This window comes from Uloborus diversus, chromosome 9 (genome assembly GCF_026930045.1).
Source record: "Uloborus diversus isolate 005 chromosome 9, Udiv.v.3.1, whole genome shotgun sequence".
Classification (NCBI taxonomy): domain Eukaryota; kingdom Metazoa; phylum Arthropoda; class Arachnida; order Araneae; family Uloboridae; genus Uloborus; species Uloborus diversus.
Window position 1 is genome coordinate 24,175,486 of NC_072739.1, and position 19,110 is coordinate 24,194,595.

Sequence of the window (19,110 nt, forward strand, 5' to 3'; positions counted from 1 at the left end):
TACATCCTGCTGCAAGAAACAACGCAAAAATTAACTTGTTTGGTACCTGAATGCAGTATTGAAAACTCTTTCAGAGGTGATTAAAATAGAAATTCATACTGAAATTTAAGTAAACAATTTTATATGAGAACAATAACTCCCTTTTCTTAGTATTAAAAAGTAAAACAGCAAAGGTCCTTTTTTTTTCGAAAACATCGGCCTATTCCATCGGCTTTTCGATGTTTTTTAAGGCCGATGGGCCGATGTTTTCTCCAAGTTAACATCGGCCGCCGATGCCGATGGCTAAATTGTTGAACCATCGGCGCCGATGCATTGGCCAGGCCGATGCATCGTCCGTCAAAGAGTTCCGTTACACATCATTTGTTGGTATGTCTTAGGGATGCAACTATATGTTAACAGTGATTGGACAGTTACAGTTAGATATGAAACTAATTCAGGTGAAAATCTGAATACATGAGTGTTATTTGACCTCTTTTAGAACCTTAATTATTTTTGAGCTGTAGGAAATTGTTACTAAATTATCTTTTGCTATACTATTTGTGGGATTGACTGTAGCAAATTCTAACATATCTTTCCCCATCCACTCTCTTCAACTTAACTCTGCACTGGTTGGTCTGGGGGGAGATTTTTGGAAAGGGGTTCTTTTTTGGGAGTGGCAACAGTGGAAAAAAAAGAGAACAACAAGGTGGTTAGAGGCAGTGAAAAAAAAGGATTGCCTTGTGGGGTGTTTTTTGGAGATCCCCAAAGAAAGCTAAGAAGCAAGGTTTCCTACCCAAAAAGGAAAAATATGCATGTGGCTAATTCTGAAAGTGCATAAGTGGTGACTTCAACTAGATGCTGATGCCCTTTGAAGAATGTCTACACTGATGCAATTTGATAACAGTGTGGAGTGCTGGATGCCCAAAATGGCTATGGATGCCTGGTGATAGAAGAAGGTACCTTCTTGTGTGTTAAACTGTCATCACTGTTTTGATTCAAACCCAACCCACCTAAAAGGTATGAAATTGCAATTTATTCATAATAAGAAATGAACTAACTCAGAAAATGTACTCCCTCAGTATCCTAAATTGTTGCTCCCATTTGTAAAAAAAATTAGTGTATAGTTGAGTTCTCCCTTCTTGTACATCATATATATATAATGTAATAAATGTTTTGATGAATTCCCTCACCTTCCTGAGCCTGTTTTATATTACAATAACAGAACGCAAGTATTATTCTGCAATTATAATTGCTTAGAAGAAGAAATAGAACACATTTATCAAAGTAGCTGTAAACATCAAGACTGATATTTAACTCTGCCATACCACCAAGTTAACCTGTAGCTAGAAACGTAATGGTGAAATATCGGATTGGTGGTTTTGGGAAAGGAGGAATGACTAACTCGTGCTGGGGGGGGGGGGACTCTCTGAATCGGATGTTGCTCCTGACGGAATGTGGAAGATGATTTTGACGGATTGCTTTTCTACAAGTGACCAGGAGGTCACGTGTAGAAAATCATTGTTAGACTACTCTGTCGCAAGCTTGCATTGTAAGGGCAGTTGCAACAACAGAATCAAAATATTTATCCAGGACGAAGGGGACGAGGATGACATCAATACATTACCAATTTCTAAGAACAACTTTTCCACTGCTGGGGACATGACCTTTCCGCCTCAGAATAGAACCACGATGTCACCTTAAAGATGATATTTTCATTTTCCAATTACGGTCAGCCCATATTCCATATAAACACTGTCAAAATATGATTAATAATAATGTAATAAAAACTATAATTACAAAAAGGTGCTGCTGATCAGCTACATTTACCTAATTTCTATTATTAAAATTTCCATTGTCCTGCCACAGCGTCACATATTCATTTCAATAAGAGTAACAAAATAGAGTGCATGCTAGAACTTCATAGTTTTTTATTGCTTGTCAGCTGGGTGTCGCTGTGATCGGGCATAGGCTTCGTATTTCTTTATCGGGTTTGAATCTGCAGTTCAAGTGTTCAGCCGTTGGATTTTCAAGACACAGAAAACCGTCAGGGTCCTTGTCACATGATTGCTGCATAAGATCCCTTGAGCGCCTGCTTAGCACAGACACTCAAACAAAAAGAACGAGATATTTTTTTTTCGAAAACGATTGGTTTTGAAGAACGCGTACCTAAAATAATACTGAAAATGTGATATATATGTATGAAAACAATTTCACAATAAATTTAGTTAACTTTTACTTTTATTCGGAACACATTTTTCCTGCCGTTTCCGATATATAATCGAAAACCACAAAATTTGGCTCCTCCTTTCCACGTTTTACTCCCCCCCCCCCCCCCCAGCGTCGTCGACTTTCAGTATGTTTACTTATTAATTACTTCTAAGAAATTTCCTACTGAGGAAATGCTGGCTTTCTGCACTTCCTCAGTTCACTTTCGTTAAATAATGCAATGGGTATGGAGCTAATTCATACTGCATAAACGTAGTTTCTTCAAATCTTTGATTTCTTGGTCGGGGGCTGTTTATAAATGATGTTACGCTTTTTTTCAACATTTTGACTTCCTCCCCATTTGTCACAAAGTACTTTTCATAAACTAATTTTTATAAACATATTCGTATTAAAAAATGCTTGATGTCACAGTTCTTACTCTTTAACTCCCCCTTATCACAAAGTCACAATTTTACGACCCCCCCCCCCCCCGAACCCTTAAACGTCATTTGAGTTGTAGCAATCCACAAATACTTCTTTATTGTTCATCTGGATTGTCGAATTCATTGAAGAAAGAGGGGAAGTGCGCGATCCTTTCGAGTCGATTTGAAATTTGTTAATGGCAAGCGTTCCATTTTTTGCCATGGAAGTGCGTGTTTCAAACTCTGTAACTTTTCATTGGTTGAATAAAATATAACAAAGTAGCATATGAAATTGAAGGAAATTTAAGGCTCTACAACTTTGTCATTGACAATTTTCATGAGTACTGATCCTGGGGAGAACTAGGAGCAAATGTTTGACAAAAAGAGAGAATTTTTCCGAAAATCATCGATTTTTCATAACGTATACCCGAAAACTATCGGAAATTTGACACATGTGTAGAAACAGTTTCATAGTAAATTTATTTATCTTGAATTTTTATTTTAAACGCATTTTTTCCACAGTTTCCGACATTTTCTCGAAAAACCCAAAATTTTCTTCCTCCCTCACTCCCACCTTTATCTCACCCCTAGGGGCGAAGACTCTCAGTATGCTTACTTACTAACTACCCTTAACAATATTTTGAAGTCAAAAATTATCGCATATTCCAAGCACGCTACACCCCAGTTATGAGCACTCCTTGACTGGACTATTGTACCTTAGTATTATCTGTTTTTCAAGGAGTGTTTTAAAAGAAATTTAAATATCACTTTGCTACCTTTTGTTCCAGATTTGCTACAAAAGAAGCCGCCACACATGCCATCGTAGCAACCCACAACACAGAAGTGAACGGCCAAACAGTAAAGTGCTCGTGGGGAAAAGAAGCTGGCGACCCTAACAACCAGCAGCAGCAACAGGTGGGCTTAAGTCTCAAGGTGGGTGGGTGGTTCCTTGCATCTTTCAAAGGAATGTCTCACCATTCATGACTGAGAAGGAGCCTGATACACAATCAGTCCCGAATGAAATATTCATAACTTTACAACAGAGTTCAAGTCAAAATGTGGCGTTTTAAAACTAAGCGATCAAATAGAAAAATTACCACAGCCGGTTTTTTTACGACATACGATTAACATTGGGGGGACATTTTCTCTGGAAGCTGATTCTCTCAAATACGCTTCCGTTAGATTTCAGGTTCGAATTTTTCGAAGCTTTTTTCTCAGAAAAAAATTGTGAGACACAATGAATAAAATTAGCTTTAGTGATAATATTTATCGGTGAGTCTGCTCTCTAGCTTTAGAACAGGAAAATGTTATCAATCATGATTAAAGTGGAGCTCAACGCAGAATCCAAATTAGATACGGAGGGTATACTTGGAGAAACCATTTTTTTTTTCCTTTTGACATGAAGTGCTGATTTTTCTTTTTCTTTTTTTTTTTTTTTTGATATATACTTTATACTTTTGATATATAAAATATTTTTAACTAATTCATTTGTCTTTCGTTTCCTCAAAGACGTTCAAAGTTTTTTAGCTTTAGTAAACGAACTAAAAGTTTGAAACTTAGCTCTAAGACCAGCGTTCTTCGCACTGGTTAGTTCTATTACCATTATTTATTCCACAAGTCTCTTAAAAAGTTACGTATTTTAAAAGTTCGTTTAGAAATTTACGTTCTTTTAAAGTACGTTTAGAAAATTACGTGCACGAAAAGAATGACGTATTTTCTGAAATAAGAGCCCTCACAAGAAATCACACCGAAAGTTTTTTGATTTTAATACAGTCGAGTTCCGACTTACGCGAGGGATGGGTTCCAAGACTTATCGCGTAAGTCGAAATTTCGCGTTGTGGAAAAGGGTATGCGTAAATTTTTTTAATAAACATACCCATATAGTTAAAGACACTTGTAAACACCATCTCAAAATGTAAAAAACCTATTCTTAAGAGCCAGGTTTTATAAGAGTCAGGCAGATCAGATACATGCCATTTTTGATTTCGCTAAAAATTTTACAGTGGTTTCTTTGAATGATTTTAGAAGACACATATTTTTTCTTTTCTTCCAAAAAAAAATTTTGTGACTTACAAACATTCCGAAAGTTGGTCTCAACTTAGGGTTTTTCTCAAATTGACATTTTTTAAAATTCAATTATCTCTGCGCATTGAGCATCAGCAAAAGTAGTCTTTGTGATTACATCATGATATTTAGTGCGTCAAATGAAATATATCGTAAATTTTACGGCAGACCTTCAATGGACCCTGGCAGGGGTGGCTAAAATGTGCAGTAGAAAGAGAAAATGTATCATGTTTGAGGCATCCTGGTTCCATTCACTGGGGTTCAACCATAGTTTTTGCGAGCAATTCATGTAGTGATATATATAAATTATTGAATAGGCTCATTAAATGCAGGTTTAATGCTCAATGCTGCGAAAAAGTAGCTGTTTTGTCATCAAAATATGACAATGTGTACTTTTTAGGGGTCTGTATATCAGTGCACCGAGGGTCAGTTTAGAACTTACTGCCTGCATTTCAAACTAGAGTATGTGTATTTTTACAGTCAAATGACATAACTATGGGCAAATTCTTTTCAAGAACACAATACGTATTTCAAAACAGTAAAATGAACTATTTAGTTTTCAATTCAATCAACATATCCGTCGGGTTTTAACTTTCCTCCAGGGATTTCCAGATACTATTTAAAAAACTAGTATGATCAAAAACTTACCATAAAAGAGTTATAGACTTGCAAATAAACTGATTATGCTTATTCGCATACTTTATAATATGATCACTGGAAGCAAAGTTAAAAAAAAAGTTTATTATTGCGGTAAAAACTTAAGTTACGTTTGTAACACTTTTTTGAAGGTGTTTTAGGTATATTTTTAATTATTATAATTAAGATAGCCTTTTTGTTTCATTTGTACTGTACATTGTAGTTCGTTGACATTCGTTTAGGCTGTACATTATAGTGACAAAAATTATTTTTTCTGCAGTAAACTACCGTGATAGCAAACGATTACTAAGTCATATTTTATTACTTATGATAAAAGCAAACTATGACATTATAAAACAAGGGTATAGTTGCCTAACTGACTTCTGGGACAGTAAAAAAATGCAAGACAAAGCATTGTAGCTTGAGTACATCTAACTGGATGCGTCGTTAACTCTTATGCAATTTCCTCTTCTTGAAGTGCATTTTATGAGCCTGCAGAATCATTGCCCATAGTTATGTCAATTGTTTGTGAAAAGACATACACTCTTAGTTTGAAATGTGTGCATCAAGTTCTATACTAACCCTCAGTGCATTGAGATACAAGCCAATAAAAAGTACATTTTTTATCATATTTTGATGTTTTTCTTTCACTTTGCTTCCAGTAATCATATTATAAAGTATTCGAGTAAGCATAATCAGTCTATTTGCAAGTTTATAACTCTTTAATGGTACGTTTTTGATCATACTAGTTTTTTAAATAGTATCTGGACGTCTCTAAAGGAAAGTTTAAATCCGAATAATTGGACTGAATTGAAGTTCATTTTACTGTTTTGAAATATGTCTTGTGTTCTTGAAAAGAATTTGCCCATAGTTCTGTCACTTTTTTGTGAAAATACACACTCTAGTTTCAAATGCAGGCATCCAGTTCTACACTCACCCTCGGTGCACTGAGATAAAGGCTTATAAAAACTGCACTTTTTTGCATTTTTCGATACAAAAACTGCCATTTTTTGGCAGCCAAGAGAGTGAGCCATGCAACTAAAGAGGGTATTCAATAATTTATATATATTCTTACACAAATTACGTGCAAAAACCATGGTTCAGCCTGAAGTCAGGGAACCAGAGGGCCTCAAACATGGAACTTTTTTGTTTTTTTCGACAAAGTCAGGCGACCGCTGAAAAACTGCACTGAAGATCAGCCACAAAACTAATGATATATTCAATTTAGGTGCTAAACGTCATATTGTAAACACAAGATTTTTTTCGGCTGACGCTTAATGCACAGAAATAATCGCATTTTAAAAAACGCTGATTTGGAAAAACCTCTACGTCGGGCTCCACTTCACGAATTTTTACAGGTCCCCAAAAAATTTTTTGGAGGAAAAGAAAAAATACGTGTCTTCTAAAATCTCTAAAGAAATCCACCATAAAAATTTGAACAAAATCAAAAATGGTGTATCCGAACACCCCATTTCTGCCCGGTTCCAATAAAAACTGGCTCTTAATTATACATTACTGTTTCTTACATAAAAAAACTGAATTTTTATTTGTATTTTTTAAAAAAATCGTTTTATTCAGCATAAAAAACTGCTACGATGCACAAAATCACTGATCAATGGGGAAGAAAGACATAAAATATAAACCACTACGGTACGTACATTATGTAGTAAGAAAAACAAGTGCACTATAGTTGTACTATACAGTAGATTCAGTAATGATATTTGTAATTTAAAAAAGCGCAGATGGTGATAATTTATGCTGTGGTGATCAAACCGTTATTCTTATATAATTTTAAATACACAATACAGTTGCTTCACTAGTTTTTTTATAACGTTTCCATCTATGGCAACACCCCTATTTCTGGTTTCTTTAATTCACAATACAAGAGCAACTTCTATTTTCATAATTTTTGCATTTCGCTTAGAAACTACTCGGTGAACTTTTACGGATTTCCTTTTCTTGATTTTTAATTGTAGATATGGAAAATTCACTCATACCTAATTGTCATGCTACCTTCGACGCATTTTATAGTTGTTCAAGCACATAATCTTTAGCTTTTCTTTAATTATCAGAACTTTCTCTTTCTCATTCTGTCTTCACAAACTTTAAATGAAACAGCGCTCTTAGGTGCCATTATATTTCATAAACTTTCCCATTTAGAATGAAAAAAAATAAATGGAAGCGATGTTCTGACTAGTACGGTGTGGGAGCTTCCGCTCTCTGTGATGCCAAAGGGATGAAGGTCCAGTCACGAAAAAAAAATTGGTAGCCAATAACAAAGCCGCTACTTACACACCGCGATTTCCTTCGGAAAATTTCTTGTTGCGGGAGAGGAATACGCGTTAGGTCTAAAATTCTTTGCCGGTGAAAAAATCACGTTAGAGCCAATTCGCGTTAAGTCGGATCACGCTGTAGCGGGAGTCGACTGTACCCAAAAATTTGCCACATTTTATTCAACGTGGGGTTATAGTTTTACTACTATTAGTGAGTTTCTTCAAATATGTAATGATAGTATTCGTTTATCACAAACCGTTAGATTGAAATATCAGACTCCCCCCCCCCCCACCGTATATTTTTTAATTAGATCAACAAAAAATTGACGAATTTAAAAACATAAGGTTTCCGATTCCAGTTGGGAGATTTAAAGTTAAACAAAATCTATAGGTAATGTTACATTTCGTCTTTTTCAGTTAGCAAAACACGACAGTTACAAGGTAAATGATTCGGATTATCGACCCCGGATGTTTTTACTAACTTCTAGATTTATACTGATTTCCAGACACTTTCTCTTTTTCACTAACATGAAAGAAGAATTAAATGAATCAATAAGGCGGAGAAGTATTACTCAGCGTACCGTAATATCAGAGACTTGTACTCGAGTGAAACAAATAGCTTTAAAAACAACATTCGATTAGCATTGGCTGAGGGAAAAAGATGTTGCAGTAGAAATTTGCCAAAGTCCCCCCCCCCCAAACCAAAGTTTTACTTTGGGTTCAAAGGAAACTATTAAATTCCATTACTGAATAACATTTTTTATTTTATATCTTACTCAAAGAACACTTATGGTTCCTTTAACTCAAGTTTCACCACTCCTCACCTTAAGAAATCAAGGGATTTAGTAGGAACTCTAAACAGTTATTGTTTGCTTTTAAAAGTATGATATTCCATACAATTTTATTATAAATAAAAGAGCTTTTGCTATAAAAATCTAAAATTCAGAGCTTCGTTTTTAAGCTCCACTCTTATCCACAATTAATGTACCTACTTGCATTATTCCTAACTAGCCGCCTGCGGCGACCAGCTGGTCCGCCTTTTTACGCCATTCGCCTTTTTACGTCAGGGGTGCCGCCTTCGGGGGCTGCTTAAATAAATTTCGTGGCGGTGTCAATCAATCTATATCTATCTATATCATTAATAATTTGAATAAAATATTTTCTAGATCTGTCTCCAGTTTCGTCGTTTGGAATATTTTTAAAGGAGGGGGAGGGGAGACACAAACGACATACTCTTCATGCAAATTTTGTCGAAAAATAACAAAAAGCACTTCCACTTTTATGTGAAAGCATTGTTTTTTCAAAGTCATGGTGTATGTGGGGGAGGGAGGGGGGCATTGACGCCCAATGTGCAAGCAGCCACCTACGGCGGCTGTTTGGCTAACTTGTCATTTACCTTTTTCCTTCAAGTTTGCCGTCTTCGGCGGTTGTTTAAATAAATTTGGCAGCAGTATTAATCAATCCATCTCTAGCTTTCTTTTTGTGCCATTCACATTTTTACGCCAAGATTGCCGCCTTCGGCGGCTATCTACCTTTACAATCTATCTCTACATTTTCTTATCCATCTCTATTTATTTTGACCTCCTCGCCCATTTCCTAATAAAAACAAAGAACACTCAAAAAACCGCTTTTTTATTTAAGTAGAGCAAAAAAAAAAAAAAAAAAAAAGCTCAAATTCCCCGTAGTGCGCAAAAAGTAGCGTTTGACAAAGATAAAAAAAAAATCTCGCTGTTTTTATTGAATTAATGCGCACAACTATGAAATGTAACGTAATATAGATACAGCGAAAGGTCCAGCTTGGGGGGGGGTGGAAAAAGAAATAAATGCAATCCCTAAATAAAACAAAAAAAAAGGGAAGAAAAAAAAGCAAGCGCTGCCGAAAAACAGAAAATGTAGAAGTAAGCTATACAGTAAAAAAAAAGATTAACATTGCTTGCGATTAAGATTCCATCGTAAATATCGAATCAAAAGCCAAGTAGTGACGTCACAGGCATAAAAGATTGAAGAACGCTTTTTTCGACTGATGCGTGAAAGGACATGATGTGTTCAGCATTAAAAAAATTGTTAAAAAAAACTATTGCGTATTTTTAAGAACTTTTTTCTTCTGAAGAGGGCGAAATGTTTTTACTATTACCAACTTAAATTTCAGAAATGAGGCTTTGATACTTCTTGCAGGATGATATTAGAAAAAAATAAAACCCAGGAAAACATGCAAATTAAAGGTTTTTTTAAAAATTCATAAAAAATACAAAAATTGCTCTATCTTCAAAATTTTTTTGTTCATCATATTTAAAATTAAATTTCCGACACTATAGTACCAAAAATATTTGTCTGGCACGATTGGTTCGGGGTCTGTGAGGTTAAAAGTACTAAAAAGTGCTAAAAATCACATAAAACATTAAATAACGTTTTTTCTAATTAAAATATCAAAAATCGAAGCCCGAGGTGCACAACTTCAGCAAAAACTACACCTGTATACCAAATTTCATCTTTCTAGACCTTACCGTTTTCCCGGGATGCACGCCACACACACACACACAAACATCTTATTTTATTATGTGTATAGATTCTTGAAAATCCTGAAATAATATCATGAGTAGGCTGCCTTTTTTGTTATGACCAGTGAGTAATTTAAACATGATGCTGTTCAAAATATGAATCAACGTTAATGAAGATTTAGACTATTTCATTCACATATTCATTTGAATTCAAACTGTTATTTAATATGCAGCCCTATGTGTACATTTGAGATCAGCTGCTCATTCAGTATTTTAGCAATTATCATTTTCATTAGTTATTGCATTACCTACCGTAGATAAATGTACTCACATCATTTATAGCAAGTTGTTTATGGAATTTGGCGTAGACAGTGCTCGATGTCGAAAGCAAATCTGATGTTACTAGCTCTTTAGAAAGCATAGTCTCCATTTTCGTAGCTTTTGTACTAGAGATTACGAGACGTCAAGTCTTCTGTTTGTATTCCTACGATCCATCCTAATGCTCTCTGTAAATCTGATCCTAAGCAGTATTACTCGCGGAGTTCATTTTTTTTTCGGTTTACGAAAACGCGAAATGATTTTTAAAACCATGATTAAGTTTTCAACTTTTTCCCACATAAGTAAGCAAAGGGTTAAAATGCTTCCTTCTGTAAGTCATTGCAGTTTCACTAGTTAAGCAGATAAAGTAATTTTATTAACTGGTTCAAAACTTATGCTGATAAAAATTTCATTAAAGTATTGTGTGGAGCGATCCGTAACTTAATAACCTTATTAATTGTTATATATAAACGTATATTAACATCTATATCAAGGTATGTACATGCCTTTTTTATTTATTTATTTATTTAATTTTTGCTCGTTTGGAGTCAGATTATCTGCTAGATAGCTCTACTAATATCTCACGTAAAGTAAATACGTATTATGAACCACTTTGGTAAGTAATTACTTATCTTATAAAGCCGTTTATTAAATACTTTATAAAGCAAAGCCTAAAACGGATGGTGAGCTTTAATTTTATACTATACCCTATTTATACCAGTTTGGTTCATGAAATATATTATTATTATGGTTATATGAAAGAAATATTGTACATACTGAAACTTAATAAATATAATAAACTATTTTCTATTGATCCTGCTGGAATTATTTACAAAATGAAAACGAAACTTTTGCTAATATTGGTTGGCTTAGAAATCGAGTAGAATTTATTTTCATAGCTTCTTCATGACAATTTGAAGTAGTTATGAAAAACAATGTTTCAAGAATCGTCAGTAATATATTATTTTTTTCTTGCCTATAAATTACACCATCAACAAGATTTAAGGAAAACTTTTTCTTATATAAATTGAAGATATGAATTACGTTTTCACGACATAAAGAGGACTTTTATTAAATAAAAAAAAATGTGCGTCTTGGGACGCTCGGCAGAAGTGATAACTTTCATAGAACTAAATTATTATCATTATTTAGATTTTTATTTAAAAATTAAAAAAAAATAGAACCGACTTCAAAATTGCTCTAAATGAAAAATAATTTTATTTTTTGATCACCATTCAGTCTACTTTTAAACATAAGTTTTGATGTCGGAGCAAGAGCAATAGATTAAATGACGCATAGTTTCTAAATATTTCGTTTATCAGAAAAACACTCAAACTTACGAAACATTTTAGATTTTACTGTGATGAACAAATTATAAGTTTATTTATTATTTTTGTTTTCTCGACCGTTCCCAACCCCCGCGTTGCAGAGTCTGCGGAGATGAAATTCGTTTAAAATATGTACACCTCATCACAGTTCAAAACCCTAAATGAAGCGAGAGATTTTTAGTATAAGTAATTGCAAAAATGTTTTTGTTTTGAAAATAAATTTAAAGATTAAATGCGGTTTTGAATATATATATTGTTTGCAAAGTTTTTGATATCATATTGTATTTTTAACTCGCCTTTCGTTAGGAGATTGTGTTATGTTGCGACGATCATCCATCTTCTGTTAGTTTCATTACTTTTTCTACTATCACTTAACGCTTAAAGCTGACCCAAAGAGTAAAGAAACAAAATTTCCCCGACCATGTGCGCTTCTGTCGTATGTGCGAACGAAAGGAATGCCAGACGAGAGTTGCGCCGTTACGTGCGTTATGTCACAAATCGGTTTACCCTCGCATAAGAAGTTATCACTTCAATAATAACTACTATCATGCCTTGGAAAAGACCCAGCGACATTTTCCCAAATAAGCTATACATGATACTATTGCTCCTGATCTACCGCAAGATCAGCGTAATCGTACCTTTAAGAAGGGGCCTCATGACAGAAAACATCTGCAATGATCAAAAGCTAAAAGTTAAAGAAATTTATACTTTGCCCTTTCTTCAATGCTATTGCCCAACTAACTCTTTGGTTAGCAAGTTACCACTTGTTTTACATAGATATGTCTATTATTTTACGTAAGTAAAACTACATTACTTCTATACTTTTACTATTACTTGTTATTCTTGCAGCAACAATTATTATACTGCTTGAAAATTCAGTTCAAAATATTTCCATATAAACTTTTTAGTTATATCATGATTATATATGTCCGTAAGAGTGGTGTAAATAATTTCTTATAACTCTTATGTTAATTTTAAACTGGAGGTAAAGTATTTGTTTTAGATTTCCTATAATATTTCCTTGTAGATAATTTAATATACCGTAAAATCCCGAAAGTAACCCCCCTATCGATTATAGCCTCCACCTCTTTTTTGTGGAAAATGAAATCACTTTAAAATCCTGAATATACCCCCCCCCCCCCCCGCCCCCCTCCCTTCACCTGAAAATTTTCCGATCATTTTCATTTGCAACTCCCTCCGAAGAAAGGATAACATTTTCTGCTTTACTTGGAAAACATTTACAAAGGTTTAGTTTCTACCTCCATGTGCAGTTTTGCTTTTCTAAAAAAAAAAAATGGTCTCCACGGTTTATTCCTTCCAAAATGTTTCGACTCGTTTTGATGCAAGGGTGCCCTTTTTTTTGAGCAATCACGATTGCTTATTGTTCTCACTTGACAGTCCTTGATGTTCCGGTTCCTTTTTCAGCTTGGACCAGGCCTGCAGCACCACCGGCGGCGGCACGACTGGTCCTGAGTACTGTCCCCCGGAATCCACTTTTGCTGGGCGGTGGCGTCCATATCCTACACACGTATGCTCATACACAGTCGCCTACGCGCGCACGCCTTTACACACATACACACGCCTACGTGCACACACGTAAGCCTACACACACACGCACACAACTATATACACGTAAGCACCCAGGAGGAGGGACATGCTTGGGCGGGGGGAGCCATTTCTAGAAACAATAACTCTAACCAGTAGAGTCTTGTCACAACTCGTGATTGCGAAAAACATAATTTGAATTCAAAGTTTCGGAATTCAAATTAGAGTTAATTTTTTTTTACTTTCTTCTATATCTAATATATAGAAGAAAGTATTGGATTCGTGCAAATTTTCGAATTTCGAATTTTGACGGATTCGAACGTTTTGAGGTGTGCTGAGTCCATTTCGACCATTTTTGGAAAATGTCTGTCTGTCTGTGTGTGTATGTATGTGTGTCACGTCTGTGTGTGACCAGTTTTTTGTGGCCGCTCTACAACAAAAACTACCGCATGAAATCGAACGAAATTTAGTACACATATGTGCCCCTTTGTGAACTTGTGCCCATTAGTTTTTGGCGCGAATTCCTCCAAGGGGGGTGGAGCAATGGGACGTTTTTCGAGTTACGCGTGCTTGCTATTCCTCAGGAAGTTACTGACGGAATCAAACAAAATTTGCTCCATATGTTGGTATTAACAGGAACAGGTGCTGATTCAATTTTGGTGTCAATAACTCAAACGGGGGTTGAGCTATAGAACGTTTTTTGTCGTCAATTGTGACTGCTGTATCTCAAGAAATAATGAACGGAATGAAAGAAAAATTTATCGACAAGTAGCCCTTAGTGGGTATAAGAACTGCTTTTATTTTTGTGTCAACAGCTAAAAAGGGGGTAGCGCAATCACCCGTTCTTTTTTTCCATTTTGAGTGCCCTATCTCAAGAAGTAATGCTACGTTCTGGTTGAAATTTGGAATATATGTGAATCCATATGTAAACAGGCTTTGGTTCTATTTTGACGCCGATCGCTCCAAGAGGTGTTGATTTTTTTTTTTTTTTTTTGCGAATAAAAATATTTTTATTAATGCAACAATAAGAAAGATAAATCGTAATAGATTGTCGTCTGCGTATTTCTCGTAATTTTAATTGTATGGAAATGATAGGAAATATTATCTCAATGATTTAAAATTTTTAACTGTTGCCATCTTATGTTTGTTAACAAATAAAATATTTGTAATTCATTCAAGCAAGGCTTTTAAAATAACTTTCAATTTTCGCTCTTTGCTTTGCTTTTGCAATAATTCAGACATTGGGTCAAGTTTTTGCATGTGTAATTTTGTTTTTGTTGGGAATATTGCTTCCTCGTCAAGCATGGGGAGGGATCAGAAAAAAAAAAAGAAAAAGAAAAATATAGAAGAAAGTTTCGTGATGGCCACAACATACTAGTTTTTTTTTTTTTTTTTTTTTACTTTGACGATCTGTAATTCATCTGAAAGTAAAAAAAAAAAAAAAATTGCATAGGGTTAAGTGAAATTTATTCTTAAATTGGAAAGTAGCGTAAGCCTAATCTCAATTTCCTAGGAGCTTTTCCTTTATAAATTTACTGCAGCCATTATCTGGAAGAATTGTCCAAGCCATCTGTCAATGTATTGCGAACTTTTTTTACGGAAGAAACTACAGTCGGACCCCGATTTAACGGAATTCTATTTAACGAATTTCTCGATTTAACGAATTTTTCGTTTTCACCGACTAAAATGAATGCAAAAACCCCTACTTACCGAATAATAAAACCCGAATTAACGAATCATTTTAACGGCCCAATTTTTTACTTTCTTCTATATCTAATATATAGAAGAAAGTATTGGATTCGTGCAAATTTTCGAATTTCGAATTTTGACGGATTCGAACGTTTTGAGGTGTGCTGAGTCCATTTCGACCATTTTTGGAAAATGTCTGTCTGTCTGTGTGTGTGTGTGTATGTATGTGTGTGTGTATGTATGTATGTGTGTGTGTATGTATGTGTGTCACGTCTGTGTGTGACCAGTTTTTTGTGGCCGCTCTACAACAAAAACTACCGCATGAAATCGAACGAAATTTAGTACACATATGTGCCCCTATGTGAACTTGTGCCCATTAGTTTTTGGCGCGAATTCCTCCAAGGGGGGTGGAGCAATGGGACGTTTTTCGAGTTACGCGTGCTTGCTATTCCTCAGGAAGTTACTGGCGGAATCAAACAAAATTTGGTCCATATGTTGGTATTAACAGGAACAGGTGCTGATTCAATTTTGGTGTCAATAACTCAAACGGGGGTTGAGCTGTAGAACGTTTTTTGTCGTCAATTGTGACTGCTGTATCTCAAGAAATAATGAACGGAATGAAAGAAAAATTTATCGGCAAGTAGCCCTTAGTGGGTATAAGAACTGATTTTATTTTTGTGTCAACAGCTAAAAGGGGGGTAGCGCAATCACCCGTTCTTTTTTTCCATTTTGAGTGCCCTATCTCAAGAAGTAATGCTACGTTCTGGTTGAAATTTGGAATATATGTGAATCCATATGTAAACAGGCTTTGGTTCTATTTTGACGCCGATCGCTCCAAGAGGTGTTGATTTTTTTTTTTTTTGCGAATAAAAATATTTTTATTAATGCAACAATAAGAAAGATAAATCGTAATAGATTGTCGTCTGCGTATTTCTCGTGATTTTAATTGTATGGAAATGATAGGAAATATTATCTCAATGTTTTAAAATTTTGAACTGTTGCCATCTTATGTTTGTTAACAAATAAAATATTTGTAATTCATTCAAGCAAGGCTTTTAAAATAACTTTCAATTTTCGCTCTTTGCTTTGCTTTTGCAATAATTCAGACATTGGGATAGTCGTCAAGTTTTTGCATGTATCATTTTGTTTTTGTTGGGAATATTGCTTCCTCGTCAAGCATGGGGAGGGATCAGAAAAAAAAAGAAAAAGAAAAATATAGAAGAAAGTTTCGTGATGGCCACAACATACTAGTTTTTTTTTGTTCATATGTATTACAAAAGAAATTTATATGATCGTACTGCTTTTTTTTCATTTTGGAACTAGCGTTTTTGTTCTGACTTGTGAAACTGAACGATCTTCAACACCGCGCCATTTTGAAAACGTGACGCCATTTTGGAAACATGTTGCTTAAAAAGTAGCGCGAAACTTAAAAATAACCTTTTTAAAAGGAGAAATAATGTAATTGAACGAATTTAGAATCATCGAAAATGTAAATTTTACTAAATCGAATAAGAGATTTGTGTTTGCGTTCGCGAACTTCGTAAAGCTCAGTTTTCGAAATTACGATCTTCATAACGAATTTGCGGTTGTGATTGCGATTTTTGCTTCTATTCTGAAACAAGAACATTAAGATTTTGCTTCTTTTACTGTAACCTTATTACATTTAGTACATAATGAATTTTCAAGCGATAAATTATAGGGGTTTTGCCAACTTAAGGTGCAAAATCCTTTCTTTCAAAAAAAAAAAGAAAAATGGTGCCCTCATGAAATTTATTACTATTAGAAAATTATGACAGATTTTTATTAATTTCTCTTTCTTCATTAATATTAACTCTTATTCGCAACTCCAACGAACTATAGGGGGCACTGAAGTCACTGTCTAATGGCGGACTTAAAAACTAAAACACGCACATGGAAACAAAGAAAATGCTAAAAGTGTTGTGATTTTTGTTCGTACGTATGATTTTTTCGCTTTATTCGTTTTAAATTAATTTTCAAAATCTTGTGGATATTCTGGCCCACGTAGAAAGAAATGAGCATTACTAAACGTCAAAGAATAAACTAAATAATAATTGTGGCCTGACAAGAATAACAATTAATGCTAGAAAATTCAATATGACATTACAAATTGTTATCGAAAGAAGATGATACTTTTTTGCCTTGCTTGGCTAGCGCTTATTGTTTTGCATTTGTATGAGTTATTTCTTTCGAATTCCCGAATCGGTTAATTTAAAAATTTTCTGTTTCGATTTTTCTAATTTCTGAGTTACGATTTAATTGTGTCATGTTATGCAAATCATCAACAAAATTGTCACGGATATATGGTGGTAGTTTTCTTTTCAGTTGATTGACCATTATTTCTTTTCACTTATCGAATTCTGTAATATTACTACCATTTTATTCCACTCATGGTAAAAATTAAAAACGGTTTAACTAAAAACGCGAAATCTCGCCAAGGCTACTTTGCTCGCCCTATACTAAAACTATAAAACTAAACAAATTTGGCGAAACCTTTCAGCTTATAATGAAAGGAATAAAGTAAATTCTTTCTCGGTTATTCATTTTGTTCTACGATAATATATTCAAGAAAATATTTTGCATACTGTCCATTCCAACTAAATGCTGCTGTAAAATATGGTAAGTTTAATTAATTTAAGATTAAAAAAACCCCCATATTCTTACAAATTCATACGAAACAATAAAATTTTTTACCTTGTATAACGTTATCCAAGTTTGTTAATCCAGAATTTTCGCTTTTACCAATTATGAAGGAAATAATGAAAACTAACATTATTTTGAGAAGCTCGAGAATACTACTAAGGGACGAATTAATTTCTGTAGCTGAAAGCAAACTAAGACACATCGTTAATAAATGCTCAGAACAAACTGCCTGTGTTTACGTCAACAGACACACGTGGAACGCAACGTGGCAATGTTTTAGTTTCATTTGCAGTTTTGTAAATCACCGCAAGGTAGCGTATTCGAGCGCTGGAGTTCCGAATTTACTTATTATTTCTTTTCTGTACTCTACAATTAATACTACTAACAACAATTATTTTGGCTAATTTTTCAGAAAAATCTCAATTATAACCCTCCCCTTCTGAAATCAACAAGTTTTGTTTTGAAAATAGGGGGTAGGGGTTACTTTCGGGACTTTGCGGTACTATTTTTACTAAAAAAAGGGGGGGGGGGATCATCTTTTCAAAATATGTTTTTAATTAACAGCTTAAAACGTTTTAAACACTGCATTTTATTTAATATGCAATGGTTTTAAGTTGGGGCAAAGATAGGAAACCATTATCATTAGTAACTTAAATCGGAGAAATTTGGTGAACTTAATCAGGGGAAAGTCAGGGAACTTTTTTCACAGTTCCTGTCACCACCCTGATTTAAAAGAAAACTTGATTAAAATGTTAGCACAGATGAGCAAGGCATATTTTAATTTTAGAAATCAGGTTGAAATGTTAAAAAGTTATGTTTGAAATAATTTGCGATTTTTGTTAATTTGGAGATGATTGATCAGATACTAGAAAGTTGATATTGGTATATGGGAAAGTTGGCTCGTTTTGTTCTGGACAGAACTTCGTGTTAAATTAAGAACTTTTGAGCTCTAACACGACTTGGTTATGGCAAAATCTGATACTTCGTAAAAATTAGCCGTCTTTAAAATATACTTTACAAGGTTTTTTTCCTTAAAATGAAATTTTTAAAAAATTGTGCTGCATTCATTTGAATTAAAACAACTTTCTTGTAATGCTTAATTCTTTTACTGTATCATACTTGATGTTGTATTTGCTCTGTACTAATGATTTTTTAAGTTGTACATCAGTGAATTGTTTCAAAAAATTTTGATTTTATCAAATTGTCTCATGTGTTAAAATAACTTTTCCCGTTTTTGCTTTTCCTATTCCTGCCCGTACCAGCAAAAGTTGATCTGTATGTCATTGCAAGTGTTTATACTTGCATCACCTGGTTATTAGGTGCAACATGATGGTTAAAAGTCACTGAAGCCATTAATTTTGCTAAAACTTTTGTAGGTGTCCATGCAATTCTTTTTTCAATCACGCTATTGTGCCCTTTCCATTCATTTTGGAAAAATCATTCTTATCTTTTTTTAAAAATGCAGATCATTAATTTCCTTAACTTTATGTAC

At 34.2% G+C, this 19,110-nt stretch overlaps 1 protein-coding gene across 1 annotated transcript in view; it reads left to right on the forward strand.

The window, feature by feature from the left end:
* Nucleotides 1–19,110, forward strand: part of LOC129229803 (crooked neck-like protein 1) — a 146,285-nt gene that overhangs the window by 77,477 nt on the left and 49,698 nt on the right. The gene's annotated exons all lie outside the window — the stretch shown is intronic.